This window comes from Leiobunum rupestre, chromosome 5 (genome assembly GCF_980474605.1).
Source record: "Leiobunum rupestre chromosome 5, qqLeiRupe1.1.hap1, whole genome shotgun sequence".
NCBI classification, from domain to species: Eukaryota; Metazoa; Arthropoda; class Arachnida; order Opiliones; family Sclerosomatidae; genus Leiobunum; species Leiobunum rupestre.
Genome location: NC_143388.1, coordinates 8,999,187 through 9,016,785, shown reverse-complemented (window position 1 = coordinate 9,016,785; position 17,599 = coordinate 8,999,187).

Sequence of the window (17,599 nt, the reverse complement as noted above, 5' to 3'; positions counted from 1 at the left end):
GATTGCTTTGTTAAGTACATATTGTTTATTGTTTTTGTAGTTTAAAATCTGCAGAGCCTTTTTATCTCTATTTTGGAACATTATGGTAGTCCAGTTTCTTAATGAGAAGATTAAAACCAACCCCTAGAAAACACCAACTCGTTAACCCTAATAGTGAAAGTTACATGAATTGGTCCTAGCTTCCAAACCCTGGTAGGGGACCTCGGCTTTCCAAGAGGTCTGGGACGGCATATAAGTCGCATCCTTTGTGAGATGAGCCGACCGAAAAGAATCCTCCTGCAGATTTATAAAACCTATTGGATACCCCCGTTTAACTTTCGTTACCTGTACCTCTGTTTAACCCGAATTAAAATACCCTTTCCGCATTTTTCTAGACTATAAGTAGGGGCCGATTAAGTGACTGGCGGACCAGGCAGCCGTTAGCTGGAGAGATTCCTAATTTAAAACTGTGACAACAGAAAAAGCTAAAGATGCGTCTTCTACATGTAAACGAAAAAAAACCAAGGGACCCGAAAGATTTACCGCCAATGGCCTCTAATCGGCCTAACCCACCACTGACTATAGGCAGACTTAATCGTTTAAGCTATTTAGTCATGTTAATCTACACACCTTATCGGACAACGAAAGAATTGATGCCGCTGATTATTCTAAAGTCGATTCGGTCGCAAATAGACTTAAGCCACGGTCACATGACTGGCTAAAGCCTAGTTCCCACTTAGCGAAAAAAACAATTTTCGCGCTGAAAATTGACGCTCGCGAATAAAATTTGCGATTTTTTTCAAATTCGCCGCTAAAGTCGCGTCTCCGCGGTATCTAGCGAATATTCTATTTTTGGACGTACACACCTTGGCGATAAAAAGCTTCAGCCAATCAGAAAACGCGTTCCCTCGATCTATTCCGCTCCCGTCCGTCACTTATTAAGCCTAGGTCTTTAGAAAAGCGGCTCAGCCAACTTGACCAAGATACTGAAGTAAAGGTAATTATCTCACGAATAGAATCGTTTATTTATTGAAATTATCAACAGGAACATCCATTTGGTTCATTTTGAACTGATGTTTTATGTTAGGCTTAAAACATTACTAAAAACCCGCAAGAGTTGTTTTCAGCGTTTTTAAATTTTCGCGCTAAAGTGAGAACCGCTTCCCCAGCGACCGAAAAAAACGCGTCTTTTTTCATTGCGGGAAAATTTTATTCGTCTCGAAAATTTCGCCAAGTGGGAACTAGCCTTAAATCGGTTCAATACTGAGTTTCAATCTAGCTATTGGAAACAATTTCAATGTTAGAATATACAAAATAGCTCACACGAACCTTAAACAAAAACTATTTGTCAGGATGAACATCAACTATTTTTTGGGTAGAGCAGGGTACCCGACGGCGAAATAGTAAGCGTGGACTGAAGTGCTACGGACTTTTTACCATTGTCATATTGACACTCATTTCTTCAAATCTTCTTCATGATGAGAATTGGGATATTTTTAAAAAGAGTTTATCTATAGTCCCGTTTAGTAATGATTTATAGTTTTTCTATCAGGCAAATATATTCCAAAACCATTTTACCTTGTACCTGTAAGATTCAAAATACTATCTTATCAACACATAAACGTGATATCTAACTATTCGAATAAAACAATGTAATACATTTAAAGTGTTTAAAAGAAAATAGGTAATATTATCTATCAGTTCGTTAAAGCATTCGGAAATTAACATTTCTACAAGGCTTTAGCTTATTCTTACTAGTAACAATTTAACACTGTTGATACTAAATGTACATAAAATTACAATATTTTTTTAATTAATTATATTATATATGGTATTTAAAAACGTCGTAACTCGCGTTATATTTGAGATAGATTTACGACGTCTTTAAACTAAGGTAAAGAAATATAACTTAATCTGCGCTTAGAAATGTGCGCAGGCTTAAAGTAAAGTAACAAACCTTAGAAGATGAAAGCCCGACCACCTAAATGAATGGCTTGGGCATAAAGTGGTTCCTAGCTGTTTATTATTATTATTATAGTCCAACAGGTAAAAGATATCCTCGTGATACGATCCGCATCGCGAGAAATATAGTAAGTATAACATTTAATGTTGATAGGCATCATGTAATGTCGGCAAAACATAATGCAATGTCAGAATCCAGTTTTTGTCGTGAAACAAAATCTACACGCGGGAAGAAAATCGAAACTATTCTATTTTTGTCTAATAATTCTCAATTTAATTAAATTTTAATATTTTTTCCTTTGCATTGGTTCGATCAATCAAATGACGGACCTCCAAACCTACAGTTTCATACTGCTAAAAACATCAAATTTTCGCAAACCTTAATTAATTTCACTTCGTTTCTCAATTAATTAGACTATTTCCCTTGGGTTTGTGTAAATTTGAATTTGAGCCGCTTTTGAACTAACTCTTTCTTTCTTAATTAAATTCAATTTATTTTAAATTTTTATAACGAGAAAACTCGTAACGAACCGTACAATTAATAAACGGTTTGATTATATTGTATCCTTGATGCTCCGAAACGTAGCCCGGAAGCGTTATTCTCAAAAATCCCTTTAGTTTCTCATCCCGGTAATGGAAGGTTCGTGGTTAAAATCCCACACGGAACGGAAGAAGAAATAGAGAAACGAATCGGTGGAGTGTATCTGGGAATCGTTTGAATTATACATCGCCAATCGGCGCGGAAGAAACCCTCCAGTAGCAGGTTTTCGGTATATCTTAATCGCTTTGGAAATTTCGAGCCGATGACAAAGTCCCACTCGGCCGCTGATACTTTTTTTAAGAGGCGGGGAATATAGGATGGCTGGAGTGTAAGCGAAGGGAAGCCAAGTGTGCTACGAATCCACTTCGTCACGGAGAAGAAGGAAGAGAAAAACAAAGATAAAATATATCGAAAGAAAAAAGGGGGTATCTTAGGAAGAGCGACTGAGAACTCGGGAGAGCTGCAGTGGCAAACAAAGAAAGCACTGTTACTCGCGGATGAGTCGAGTCGAGGTGCCTTGGCCGAGTTGAGTCGAGGTGCCTTTGCCAAGCCGAGAAAGAAAGGACAAAAAAGAACGTAGTAGTAAACGTAGAAATGTAATTCGGCAAACGGTATCGCCAGCCAATTCAGCTCCCAAAGAAGAAACGAAACAAGCGTGTTGGATTCCGAGTAGTAGCAGTCGACGGTCCTCCGGGGAAAGCGCGGTTAAAGGCTCCCGCCTTTCGCAGTTTAGTGTCACATTTTACTGACTTTTTTGGTGGAGTGCGAAACATGGTTCAATTGTTCGAAGTGATTGTTGTTTTTACTGCATTCGACTTTAAATGTCTAGTGCCGATCGTATAGCTGTAGGGTATTCAATCTTTTAAGAATAAAATATACACGAGCCATCAAACTGAGTTTAAAAAGATGAGTTAACTTAGAACCTCTTAAACAAGCTATATCTATTAGAATTTGCAAGAATTGTTTTTATTTCTACTTAGTCTTAGTATTTTTTGTGTGTTGAAATCGAGGGGCAGCTCACTCCCATGATTATTAGGACCCCCTCGTATGATTAAATCATAATAGATTAGATTAAAATTGGCTGTACCAAGATTAAAAATGATTAAGTTGTGATTAAATTTCCAATCATGATTATTAGGGCTGCGTTCAGAAACGCTCACCGGTGAGTGCGCTGAGTCACCGCTGACACCGGTGTTTTACTGAACGGCATTTTAATTTCGGGTATTGACGTCACGATAGTCATCGGTGAGACACCGAAGTGACCGAAAGAGATAGTCGGTTTTTCCGATGACTGACGTAAAACTACTATGAATGCTACTCTATTTTAAAAAACACCGATGACTAAATAAAAGCGTTCAGCAACTTGCAATGTCATTATGACGAAAAAGCTCATCGATGGAAAATATAAATCCATCGCGTTTTTTCCGTTGACTGTTTCTGAACGTACGCTAGGACACCCCGTAACAAAGTGATCTGCCCCTCGGTTGAAATTTAAATTTTGGGAGATTAGATTTTGCTCAGTTTTTTTTTGTTTTAGAAAATATTTCATTTAATATATTGATTTTCTTTAGAGATTTTTGGTTATTCCAATGTCAAAAATGTCTTTATTTCAACTTAGGGAGAATGATACCATTTTTAGCTTTGCTCCCAATCCACCTCGCGCTTCTTTTCTCAAGACAAAATCGAATCACTCTTTTATCTCATTGGCTCACGCGTGTAATCGGATGCCAATTACGCTTTTATGAAAATTTGATAGACTAATGGAATGAAATAAACCTCTTAATGTAGCATTTGTTAGTTCTCGGTATTATTGAGGAATTTAAATATTAAAATTTGAAAAGTAAAAGTATACTAAGGTAGACCCAAAGAGAGGAGTTTTTTTTTGAGATACACACACATCGGTGTCGACCCGAGGCCTTAGACACCAGCACACACACAATAACTGATTAATCAGGGCGAGATATGTGTAACGGTCACGCCAACGGGGGGATACGTGGGGACAGGGGTGGGGACACCCGTGGCGGAAGTATTCCGACCACCCGTTAGGGGATTGGTGGTCGTCCTCACACGGCCATCCACAAACTCTGCCTCCCGGACGCCTGGGATTACAGGAGTGAGCCACTACTCCCGGCAAAGAGAGGAGTTTAGCATTTACCGGTAATTCCAGAACACCAAAATGGACAAAGACTGAAATAATTATTTTGCATTATTATCGGCAGATGGCGTCTAGAATTTTTCAAATTAATTTCATTTTTGGTTCTGTGTTTTGTTGTTTTGGTGTTCCAAACACGTTCGAAAAACGAACTTAGGTCCTCCGTTTGTCCAACCTATTTATTTTATTAATTTTACGCTTTTTTGGATTTTTAGACTGGACTGTAAGAAATAGTGAACCTATTTATTTTATTAATTTTACTAGGGTTGCCACTGTACCTGGAAAAACTGGAATTCCTGGAAAAGTCAGGGAATTTTAAAAATTAGTCTTTAAGTCAGGGAAATGTCAGGGAATTTAATTTCGGTTGCAAAACTTTGACTAAAATTTAGGTTAAAAAATACAAAATCTTGGGACATAATAAGTCAGGGAAAATCTCCAGAGATGGTCAGGGAAAACCTGGAAAAGTCAGGGAATTTGATTGTGAAAAAACTGTGGCCACCCTGTTTACGTTTTTTTTCGATTTTTAGACTGTTTTGTTTTCTCTGCTTTTATTACAAAATGGATTTTTCTTTTTGTATTTTTTTACGTGCATTTTTTTATTTTTATTTTTAGTGTGTCTACCATTTTATCTACACCATGCTACTTAAGTACAAGTCTCCAACCAGGTCTCTATAATACCTAAAAGTTCCTATTTTTCTTCAACGTCCCTAAGCTACCCTAAAGGCGGGTTAGCACTTTCGCCTCGCAGCAAGACGAGCCGGGTTCGATCCCAGCTTGTGGCACTGGGTGAAAACTCGGAATAACTCTCTCTGCGTAGAGTTTGCAAGTTCTCTCCTCACTGGTTTAAGGGGTTTTCCCCCGAGTTCTTAGGTTTCCCCTTCCATAAAAACTTGTTGAGGTTATTAGTTAGTGTAGGGAGCTGTTCACTCGCGTAGCATGAAGGGCTGGCCACCACCCTCCTGCGCATTGTAAACCAGCCACCTGAGCTAATGGCTTTAAAAGTCGATCGATGACTTAGGCCTACGGTGGTGCCTTGGGTATTAGCCTAGCTGATTTTTATTATTATTAAATCAGGATTTGGTCACAAAAGTACCCCATTTTCAATAAATCTGGGGAAAAGAACCATAAAATATTTTTAAATCTAGGTTCAAGGACAATAGCAATAAATCGGCTGTATCAAAACAAAACCTAGAAAACGCCAGTTTTTAAATTTCGAGTTGGGATTAAATTCAAGTATAAATGAAAATTGTACACATACTGTAGAAATTGCGTACTTCAAAAATATTGGCACTTGCTGAGATGTACTTACATTACCTTTAGAAAAAATGTATAATCAAAACTCAAAAAAATCTTGAATTTACTAGGTTTACTAAGTCAATTTTCCTATTCCGATAATTAAAAACTAAGTCAAAATTCCTTTCCAATAAATAAAACTAAGTCAATTTTTGGGATGTCATAATTAAAAACTAAGTCACTGCTTTACATTGGCTCCAGTTTGGTTTCTATTTAAAAAAAATGGTTTCCGATTTTTTAATTTAAATGTACATAATTTTTTTAATTAAGTCCGACTTGGTTGAATATTATATTTTTAGTCAGTACTGATCATTTCTGAACTATATTTTCTGTTGCATTAAGAAATTTTAATTTTAATTTCTGGCCAATTCGCGGAACCCCACGAACCCACCTACGCACTATTGTCATATTTGAATTTCGTGCCAATTGATACAGGCGCCATCTAACTCGTTCGCCTTTCACACCTTATTTCCAAAAGCAGGCTCTCGAAAAATTCGTTTCATCTAAAAAATAATTTAAATTAAAAATTCAAATTAGATAAAATTCCTCTTGGGTTTATTAAGTTAATGTACAAAATGATGGAAAATTAGTTCAAATTTAAATTGAATATTAAAAATAATAAAGTATTGTGTGTACTTAAATATCCGTGACATCTTGTTCTTAATTAATTTCTAGAATTAGTGGTACATTCTTAGATAAAGCGCTGATTCATTTTTAATAAGTCCTATACGTAGCATCAAGAATAATTTCCCAGAAGTTCTTAAAATATAAGTAAATAATAATAAAGAATATCAGTTGAGTTTTTTTTCTTGGAATCGAAACAAACCGGGAGACTGTTCCAATGTAACTAAGAAATTAGTCCATTAAACCCCGCGTTTCGGCCCCTTCATTGAGGGTTCCCCCCTCCTGAGACAAGTGACAAAAAACTTTTATGAATCGTTCCGTAAATATCCGCGGTTGGGAGAAAAATCTCCGACGCTCGGCTCAGTCCAAAATAGCAAACTGGAAGCGAGTTGGCAACGGAAGAGAGGGCTGCAGAATCCGCCAAGCCAGCATCCAACAACACTCACGGGAAAAAAATTTGTCGCGCGACGAGAACCCCAAAAAGATCAAAAACCAACAAGAGGGACGCTCAGACATAATACTACACACCTCGAATCAAATTTTCCGTATTTTTCCGAAAAAAATAAAAAAAAGTTTTCATTCCATGATTAGTCTAATATTGTTTCAAAATTTAAATAAAGCGGCAAATTAGACTAATTTTTTAATCTAAACCCCTAGACTAGCTTTAAACTGATTAACAATGTAACACTATTAATGTTTTGTAGTATGTTTACTGTTATTAGACATTTTATATCGATAAAAAGTTAAAAAATTAAAAACCTTTAAAAAGTAATTTATGTTTCATTTTTTTTTTCTGATTTGCGGAAAATTTTCTGGAAATTTTTCCGCAATTAATTTTTCCGGAAAATTATCAACACTATAAAAATATCATTATATGCCCCACAGAAGAATAAGCAACAAGATATTTTTAAATCCCCTTGTGAGAGACACACTATTCTCACTAATACACCCCCAACTATAGAAAAACTTATTACTAAATCTAATCAACCTTTTAGCCAGCACCAGGAATCCATACCTCTACTTGGAATGCTTATCACGGCAAATTTTCGTCTCGGTGTGGCTGACGGTTTTTTTGACGTCACTATTTTAACTTAACAAACAAACAACGTGAGAGGGGAGCGCGCGCAAAGGGATTTTTTTTATCGTAGGCGGGGCCAAAGCCGTCAGAGTGAATTTACCATACGCGATACGAAAGGATAAACATTCCAAGTAGAGGTATGGATTCCTGCCAGCACGAAAAAGGTTAAAAACCGAATAAAGCCAAAAACTGGAGCTTCTACATGAGCCCTAAGCAACCACGATTTGGGTACATTTGTTCGAATTTCATTCGTCCGAACGGTGGTACAAAGGTCCGAATGATCATTTGTCCGAATGCCGGAAAACAGGATCGTATGTCCGAAAACGTATTTCATTTGCCCGAAACATTTATCACAACTTTTGTTGGTGATTCAGTCGTTCAATTTATGTTAACTTTACTGGCGAATTTCATTTTTTCGAATAATCGTTTGTCCGTTTTTTCGAACATTAGGAATTGGTTGTTTTTTTAACCTAACCTAAAATATCCACAACATTCAACGCAATTCCCACAAAAAACAGCAATAAGAAATACTAATTTAGCGACAGAATTCGGACAAGTGATGCTACCGATTCGGACGAATGAAACAAACAAGTTGTCCAATTCGAACAATTGAAAAATTTGTTATTTCGGCGGTTCGGACGAATGAAATTCGAACATTTGTTCCACCGTTCGGACGATTGAAAATTGAACAAATGTACCTACCCCACAACCTCAGATAAACTATGTAAGCAGGCAATTTAACTATAAATGCAAAAAAGACTAAAGAAAAGATAATTAAATCAAAATCACAAGTAATACCGATTCATCATTGGGTATTTTAGGACCAATTAGACAGAGCCATTCAGAGCGTCATAAGAATTGTTCAACTTACACCGATTTTGATCAAACTCGGATGTTTGGTAGACCTTCATGTAACTTGAAAAACCCTGAAGGGAAATGTGTTTTTAACAACACAAAATGGAAATTTTCCTACTGAATATAACCAATTTCGAAGGGTACCCCCTGTAAAAATTTTAATCAAATTCGAACTTTTTCATTATTTTTATATTTATATTTTCTATTTTTAGCATTTTCAAAAAATTTATTTTTTTAAAATTTATCAGATTCACATGTTATTTTCAATGGGAAAATTTTCATTTTGTGTTGTCAAAAACATTTTTGGTTGCCATGGAAAAACGGTTGCCTATGGAGACATTTCCCTTCAGGGTTTTTCAAGTTACATGAAGGTCTACCAAACATCCGAGTTTGATCAAAATCGGTGTCTTACACCTGGGTAGTCTCCTTGTTAGTCCTGCCCCTACAACAGCCACATCGTTTTAAAGAAGATGTATGTACGTTCTATATACGTAGGTTGTATGAATAAATTCGTGTCATTATACATTGTTTTAATGATTAAAACATTCAATATCAGTTTTGTTCCGTTAACGTTTAGAACCAGAATCATAAGGAAAAACTCAGTTTTCAAAATGGCATCGCCGCTAGCGTTTCTAGCGAGTTCATAATGAAACAGAAAATAACAACGTTAGTTGAGGAGGTAAAGATATTAGGCTTAATGGCTTTGTTTTATTTGGAACACATTTTTAATAATTGGGTGGAATTCGTTCCATTATCGGTCACCGTGGCGCCACAAACGGCGCTGCTCTAAAAGAACCAAACCGGAAATCTATATTCGGGTTTATTAGTTTGTGCGTCCAAGCTTAGACTCTCACAAGGAGAGTACCCGAGGTGTTTATGGCCGATATGAAATATGAAATTTCCCAAAAGGAGACGTTGCACTACCCAATCGATTTGCTATGGTAACCGAAAATGTTTTTGACCACTTAAAAAAAATCTCCATTTAAAAAGCATGGGATTTTCTCGGTTTCACAGGGTACTTACCTACGAAAATTTAAAAACAAAATTGAAAATCATGAAATGGGTAATTTGGACCACAGTCACTAGTCAGGTAAATTTCATCAAGTTTATGTAAATTGGAAAATTTTTGGATAAAATAAAGAAAAAATCTTATTTTTGTTTTAGGTGGTCAAAAACATTTTCGGTTGCCATGGCAAATCGAACCGATAGTGCAACGTCTCCTTTTGGGAAATTTCAAATCTCATATAGGTCAACATTACGCCCGACTTTGAACCAAATCGGCCATAAACACCTTGGGTACTCTCCTTGTCAGAGAGCGATGTCAACTTATAGGAGACATCCCGAGGTGTTTCTCCCCGATTTGTTTCAAACTCGGGGGTTAAGTAGATCTTCATGTACCTTGAAAGCTCCTAAAGGGAAAAGTTTCAAAGGCCATGGCAATCAAAAAGGTTTTTCACAACTCAAGTTTAAACACCTCGGGATGTCTTCTGGTTAGAGTATCCCTCGACGCCAGCACTGTTTTGGCGACTTCCGCCAACTTATCTCCTCCAACCAAACTACGCTATAAATCGTCAAGAGTTTAGAGCTGATCAAGTGACTTAAGGGTAGATATATTTCAAACCTCTGCCACCAGAGTACACACAGAAAAATATTATTGTAAATTTTACAGTAAGCTGCGGTCAGCATAGATGCCAGCAGAATGCTGTTAATTTCACAACCAACTCTGACTGTTTTTTTTTATTGTCATGCTTCCTGTTAAATCTACTGGACACTCTGCTGTTTAAAAATACAGCAAGATAAAGTTATATTTACAGAGTATTGCTGTTTATTTAACCTTCATTCCATAATACGGTAAATACATGCAGTTTTTACAGTAAAATCCAATGTTTGTAAAATTCCAGTGTTTGCCGTAGTTTTAGTAATCAAACGTATTTAGTACAGAACCTATTCACAACCTTAAAATGTCTTAAAAAATTTTACGGATCAAACCATTATCACATTGGTCTAATAAAATTCTTTAAATATTTTATTAATCAATTCATGATAGAAATATATAATTTTTTTTATCAATTATTAAAATTATTATAACAAAAACTTTGACGAAAATTTTTCATATTCCAATAGAATAATATAATCGTAACTATCAAAAATGATTATAACTCTTTTTGATCATGTGTAACTCGAGCCTTTGTACTTTAGTGCTATACGGAAAACCAAAGAAAAGTAAACTATTAACTTGGTTTCAAATGATTAAGCACACGATGAACAAGGGTTGTAATTATTATAGCATTTTGCGTGGGGTGCTACTTATACAGAAAAGTATATAAAAATATTTTTATCGGATATTATTATATTTAAAACTAAAATGAAACTTGCGCGATTTTAAAAAATGCTTTGACAACTAAATAATAATTAGTTAATTTATATACTAGCGCTTGCCGTTTATAACAGAAAAAACAGCAACGTGTTGTAAATTTTACACATTTTTGAAGTAAAACGTCAACCACGGTTTCATATTGTTAATTTTAATATAACTGTCATTTTAAATGTAAATTTTACGACAAACTGCTGTTAGCCCACTTCAACTGCACCTTGCTGTAAATTATAAACCGTATTTGCTGTTTTTTCAACAGTAAGTTTTGAGTGTGTACGCTCGCGACGCGTTGCCTTTTGGAAACGCGGGTTTAACATTGAGTGTGCAGCACCTTATTTTTTGGTCTAAGACACGTGTCAGGCTGTTTTAGAACATTAGAGGAACCCCCTAGAATATTCGGAGAACTATGCATTGTCCAGTTTGTCTGGGTACTAGATAATAAGCCGATCCATCTATGACGTGTCACTTCACGCGCGCCAATCGCGAGCGTGGCGCCATCGCGAAATTCATTGTTGAACTATTAAATTTAATGGATTCTAGAAACTGTCTGTTATATATAGTGATTCTGCAACGAATTTGGAGATACAGGTAGTGTAATCACAAAATTTCTTCAACTATGACAGGAAGTTACAGTAGGTTGAATCTCTAGTACAATTTTTTACCAATCTTTAGTAGTGTCGGATTTTACGGTAGACGAAGATTATATAGTTAATCAGCTAGGCTAATACCCAAAGCACCACCTTAGGCCTAGTGAATGTCTGTTTCAACGCTTTTAGGTGATCGAAATATACGTGAACCGTATATTTAGGTTACATCTTGTGCACTCTAAGAAATAGGGGTGTTAAAAAGGTGTTAAGAAATTGTTACAACTCGTTCACACCGTTTTAACACTTCCAAAACGGAGCAACTTTTTAAAGGTGTAAAAAGAGTGTGACAACACTATACAAATGTTTAAATAAGATAAACATTCCAAGAAATTGGGATTCATTTCACACCGTTCTAACACCATTTCCACTCAATTTGATAAGGTTGAAATCACACCTTTAAAAGTGTTAATACGCCCTTTTGTTAGAGTGAAATCACACCTTTAAAAGTGTTAATACGCCCTTTTGTTAGAGTTAAATCATACCTTTAAAAGTGTTAATAAGCCCTTTATTAAGAGTAAAATCACACTTTTAAAAGTGTTAATACGCCCTTTTGTTAGAGTGAAATCACACCTTTAAAAGTGTTAATACGCCCTTTTGTAAGAGTGAAATCACACCTTTAAAAGTGTTAATACGCCCTTTTGTTAGAGTGAAATCACACCTTTAAAAGTGTTAATACGCCCTTTTGTAAGAGTTAAATCATACCTTTAAAAGTGTTAATAAGCCCTTTATTAAGAGTGAAATCACACCTTTAAAAGTGTTAATACGCCCTTTTGTTAGAGTGAAATCACACCTTTAAAAGTGTTAATAAGCCCTTTATTAAGAGTGAAATCACTCCCTTAAAAAGTGTTAATACGCCCTTTTGTAAGAGTGAAATCACACCTTTAAAAGTGTTAATACGCCCTTTTGTTAGAGTGAAATCACACCTTTAAAAGTGTTAATACGCCCTTTTGTAAGAGTTAAATCACACCTTTAAAAGTGTTTATACGCCCTTTTGTTAGAGTGGAATCACACCTTTAAAAGTGTTAATACGCCCTTTTGTAAAAGTGAAATCACACCTTTAAAAGTGTTAATACGCCCTTTTGTTAGAGTGAAATCACACCTTTAAAAGTGTTAATACGCCCTTTTGTAAGAGTTAAATCACACCTTTAAAAGTGTTTATACGCCCTTTTGTTAGAGTGAAATCACACCTTTAAAAGTGTTAATACGCCCTTTTGTAAGAGTGAAATCACACCTTTAAAAGTGTTAATACGCCCTTTTGTTAGAGTGAAATCACACCTTTAAAAGTGTTAATACGCCCTTTTGTAAGAGTTAAATCACACCTTTAAAAGTGTTAATACGCCCTTTTGTAAGAGTGAAATCACACCTTTAAAAGTGTTAATACGCCCTTTTGTAAGAGTGAAATCACACCTTTAAAAGTGTTAATACGCCCTTTTGTTAGAGTTAAATCATACCTTTAAAAGTGTTAATAAGCCCTTTATTAAGAGTGAAATCACACCTTTAAAAGTGTTAATACGCCCTTTTGTTAGAGTGAAATCACACCTTTAAAAGTGTTAATACGCCCTTTTGTAAGAGTGAAATCACACCTTTAAAAGTGTTAATACGCCCTTTTGTTAGAGTGAAATCACACCTTTAAAAGTGTTAATACGCCCTTTTGTAAGAGTTAAATCACACCTTTAAAAGTGTTAATACGCCCTTTTGTTAGAGTGAAATCACACCTTTAAAAGTGTTAATACGCCCTTTTGTAAGAGTGAAATCACACCTTTAAAAGTGTTAATACGCCCTTTTGTAAGAGTGAAATCACACCTTTAAAAGTGTTAATACGCCCTTTTGTAAGAGTGAAATCACACCTTTAAAAGTGTTAATACGCCCTTTTGTTAGAGTTAAATCATACCTTTAAAAGTGTTAATAAGCCCTTTATTAAGAGTGAAATCACACCTTTAAAAGTGTTAATACGCCCTTTTGTTAGAGTGAAATCACACCTTTAAAAGTGTTAATAAGCCCTTTATTAAGAGTGAAATCACTCCCTTAAAAAGTGTTAATACGCCCTTTTGTTAGAGTGAAATCACACCTTTAAAAGTGTTAATACGCCCTTTTGTTAGAGTGAAATCACACCTTTAAAAGTGTTAATACGCCCTTTTGTTAGAGTGAAATCACACCTTTAAAAGTGTTAATACGCCCTTTTGTAAGAGTGAAATCACACCTTTAAAAGTGTTAATATGCCCTTTTGTTAGAGTGAAATCACACCTTTAAAAGTGTTAATACGCCCTTTTGTAAGAGTTAAATCACACCTTTAAAAGTGTTTATACGCCCTTTTGTTAGAGTGGAATCACACCTTTAAAAGTGTTAATACGCCCTTTTGTAAGAGTGAAATCACACCTTTAAAAGTGTTAATACGCCCTTTTGTTAGAGTGAAATCACACCTTTAAAAGTGTTAATACGCCCTTTTGTAAGAGTTAAATCACACCTTTAAAAGTGTTAATACGCCCTTTTGTAAGAGTGAAATCACACCTTTAAAAGTGTTAATACGCCCTTTTGTAAGAGTGAAATCACACCTTTAAAAGTGTTAATACGCCCTTTTGTTAGAGTGAAATCACACCTTTAAAAGTGTTAATACGCCCTTTTGTTAGAGTGAAATCACACCTTTAAAAGTGTTAATACGCCCTTTTGTAAGAGTTAAATCACACCTTTAAAAGTGTTTATACGCCCTTTTGTTAGAGTGAAATCACACCTTTAAAAGTGTTAATACGCCCTTTTGTTAGAGTTAAATCATACCTTTAAAAGTGTTAATAAGCCCTTTATTAAGAGTGAAATCACACCTTTAAAAGTGTTAATACGCCCTTTTGTAAGAGTGAAATCACACCTTTAAAAGTGTTAATACGCCCTTTTGTAAGAGTTAAATCACACCTTTAAAAGTGTTTATACGCCCTTTTGTTAGAGTTAAATCATACCTTTAAAAGTGTTAATAAGCCCTTTATTAAGAGTGAAATCACACCTTTAAAAGTGTTAATACGCCCTTTTGTTAGAGTGAAATCACACCTTTAAAAGTGTTAATAAGCCCTTTATTAAGAGTGAAATCACTCCCTTAAAAAGTGTTAATACGCCCTTTTGTAAGAGTTAAATCACACCTTTAAAAGTGTTAATACGCCCTTTTGTAAGAGTGAAATCACACCTTTAAAAGTGTTAATACGCCCTTTTGTAAGAGTGAAATCACACCTTTAAAAGTGTTAATAAGCCCTTTATTAAGAGTGAAATCACACCTTTAAAAGTGATAATACGCCTTTTTGTTAGAGTTAAATCACTCTTTTAAAAGTGTTAATACGCCCTTTTGTTAGAGTGAAATCACACCTTTAAAAGTGTTAATAAGCCCTTTATTAAGAGTGAAATCACTCCCTTAAAAAGTGTTAATACGCCCTTTTGTTAGAGTGAAATCACACCTTTAAAAGTGTTAATACGCCCTTTTGTTAGAGTGAAATCACACCTTTAAAAGTGTTAATACGCCCTTTTGTAAGAGTGAAATCACACCTTTAAAAGTGTTAATACGCCCTTTTGTTAGAGTGAAATCACACCTTTAAAAGTGTTAATACGCCCTTTTGTAAGAGTTAAATCACACCTTTAAAAGTGTTTATACGCCCTTTTGTTAGAGTGGAATCACACCTTTAAAAGTGTTAATACGCCCTTTTGTAAGAGTGAAATCACACCTTTAAAAGTGTTAATACGCCCTTTTGTTAGAGTGAAATCACACCTTTAAAAGTGTTAATACGCCCTTTTGTAAGAGTTAAATCACACCTTTAAAAGTGTTAATACGCCCTTTTGTTAGAGTGAAATCACACCTTTAAAAGTGTTAATACGCCCTTTTGTAAGAGTGAAATCACACCTTTAAAAGTGTTAATACGCCCTTTTGTAAGAGTGAAATCACACCTTTAAAAGTGTTAATACGCCCTTTTGTAAGAGTGAAATCACACCTTTAAAAGTGTTAATACGCCCTTTTGTTAGAGTTAAATCATACCTTTAAAAGTGTTAATAAGCCCTTTATTAAGAGTGAAATCACACCTTTAAAAGTGTTAATACGCCCTTTTGTTAGAGTGAAATCACACCTTTAAAAGTGTTAATAAGCCCTTTATTAAGAGTGAAATCACTCCCTTAAAAAGTGTTAATACGCCCTTTTGTTAGAGTGAAATCACACCTTTAAAAGTGTTAATACGCCCTTTTGTTAGAGTGAAATCACACCTTTAAAAGTGTTAATACGCCCTTTTGTAAGAGTGAAATCACACCTTTAAAAGTGTTAATATGCCCTTTTGTTAGAGTGAAATCACACCTTTAAAAGTGTTAATACGCCCTTTTGTAAGAGTTAAATCACACCTTTAAAAGTGTTTATACGCCCTTTTGTTAGAGTGGAATCACACCTTTAAAAGTGTTAATACGCCCTTTTGTAAGAGTGAAATCACACCTTTAAAAGTGTTAATACGCCCTTTTGTTAGAGTGAAATCACACCTTTAAAAGTGTTAATACGCCCTTTTGTAAGAGTTAAATCACACCTTTAAAAGTGTTAATACGCCCTTTTGTTAGAGTGAAATCACACCTTTAAAAGTGTTAATACGCCCTTTTGTAAGAGTGAAATCACACCTTTAAAAGTGTTAATACGCCCTTTTGTAAGAGTGAAATCACACCTTTAAAAGTGTTAATACGCCCTTTTGTTAGAGTGAAATCACACCTTTAAAAGTGTTAATACGCCCTTTTGTTAGAGTGAAATCACACCTTTAAAAGTGTTAATACGCCCTTTTGTAAGAGTTAAATCACACCTTTAAAAGTGTTTATACGCCCTTTTGTTAGAGTGAAATCACACCTTTAAAAGTGTTAATACGCCCTTTTGTTAGAGTTAAATCATACCTTTAAAAGTGTTAATAAGCCCTTTATTAAGAGTGAAATCACACCTTTAAAAGTGTTAATACGCCCTTTTGTAAGAGTGAAATCACACCTTTAAAAGTGTTAATACGCCCTTTTGTAAGAGTTAAATCACACCTTTAAAAGTGTTTATACGCCCTTTTGTTAGAGTTAAATCATACCTTTAAAAGTGTTAATAAGCCCTTTATTAAGAGTGAAATCACACCTTTAAAAGTGTTAATACGCCCTTTTGTTAGAGTGAAATCACACCTTTAAAAGTGTTAATAAGCCCTTTATTAAGAGTGAAATCACTCCCTTAAAAAGTGTTAATACGCCCTTTTGTTAGAGTGAAATCACACCTTTAAAAGTGTTAATACGCCCTTTTGTTAGAGTGAAATCACACCTTTAAAAGTGTTAATACGCCCTTTTGTTAGAGTTAAATCATACCTTTAAAAGTGTTAATAAGCCCTTTATTAAGAGTGAAATCACACCTTTAAAAGTGATAATACGCCTTTTTGTTAGAGTTAAATCACTCTTTTAAAAGTGTTAATAAGCCCTTTATTAAGAGTGAAATCACACCTTTAAAAGTGTTAATACGCCATTTTTAATAGTTAAATAACAATATTAAATCTACAACGCCTGGGCCAATGAAATGATCTATAACCCCAAATTTCACCATCGCGCAAAGCATATCAACATCCGTGAATTCTATACAACAGACCTGGTCCGAGACGATCAGCCATTACGCCTTAATTAATATTTTCATCGATTGTGAACACCCGGGCATTATTGCTCTTTGTCGCAGTTAAAATTACGTCTTAGGCAAAGCATGTTCGTTGTGGCGTTGCTTTAGTTATACTTAACGTTTTTGTAAATTGTCTGCATAATTTTACCGCTGCGCCCGGTTTGTCGTGCTGTAAACTGCAACACTTTTTTCTATGGTTTTTTAACTAATTAAAGGTTTTTAGAACACTACAAAAATGACATAGTAACACCATTAAAATTGTTATTGGGCTCTTGTAGGTGGAATGTACCTTTCAAAAAGGCATTTTAACACCTTTATAGGTGTTATTTATCTCTTACCAAGTGAATTTACACCTTTGAAAGTCTGATTTTACACCTTTAAAAAACTGATTTTACACCTTTAAATGTGTGATTTTACTCTTTATACGAACTTATTTACACCTATAGAGGTGTGATTCAACTCTCATCA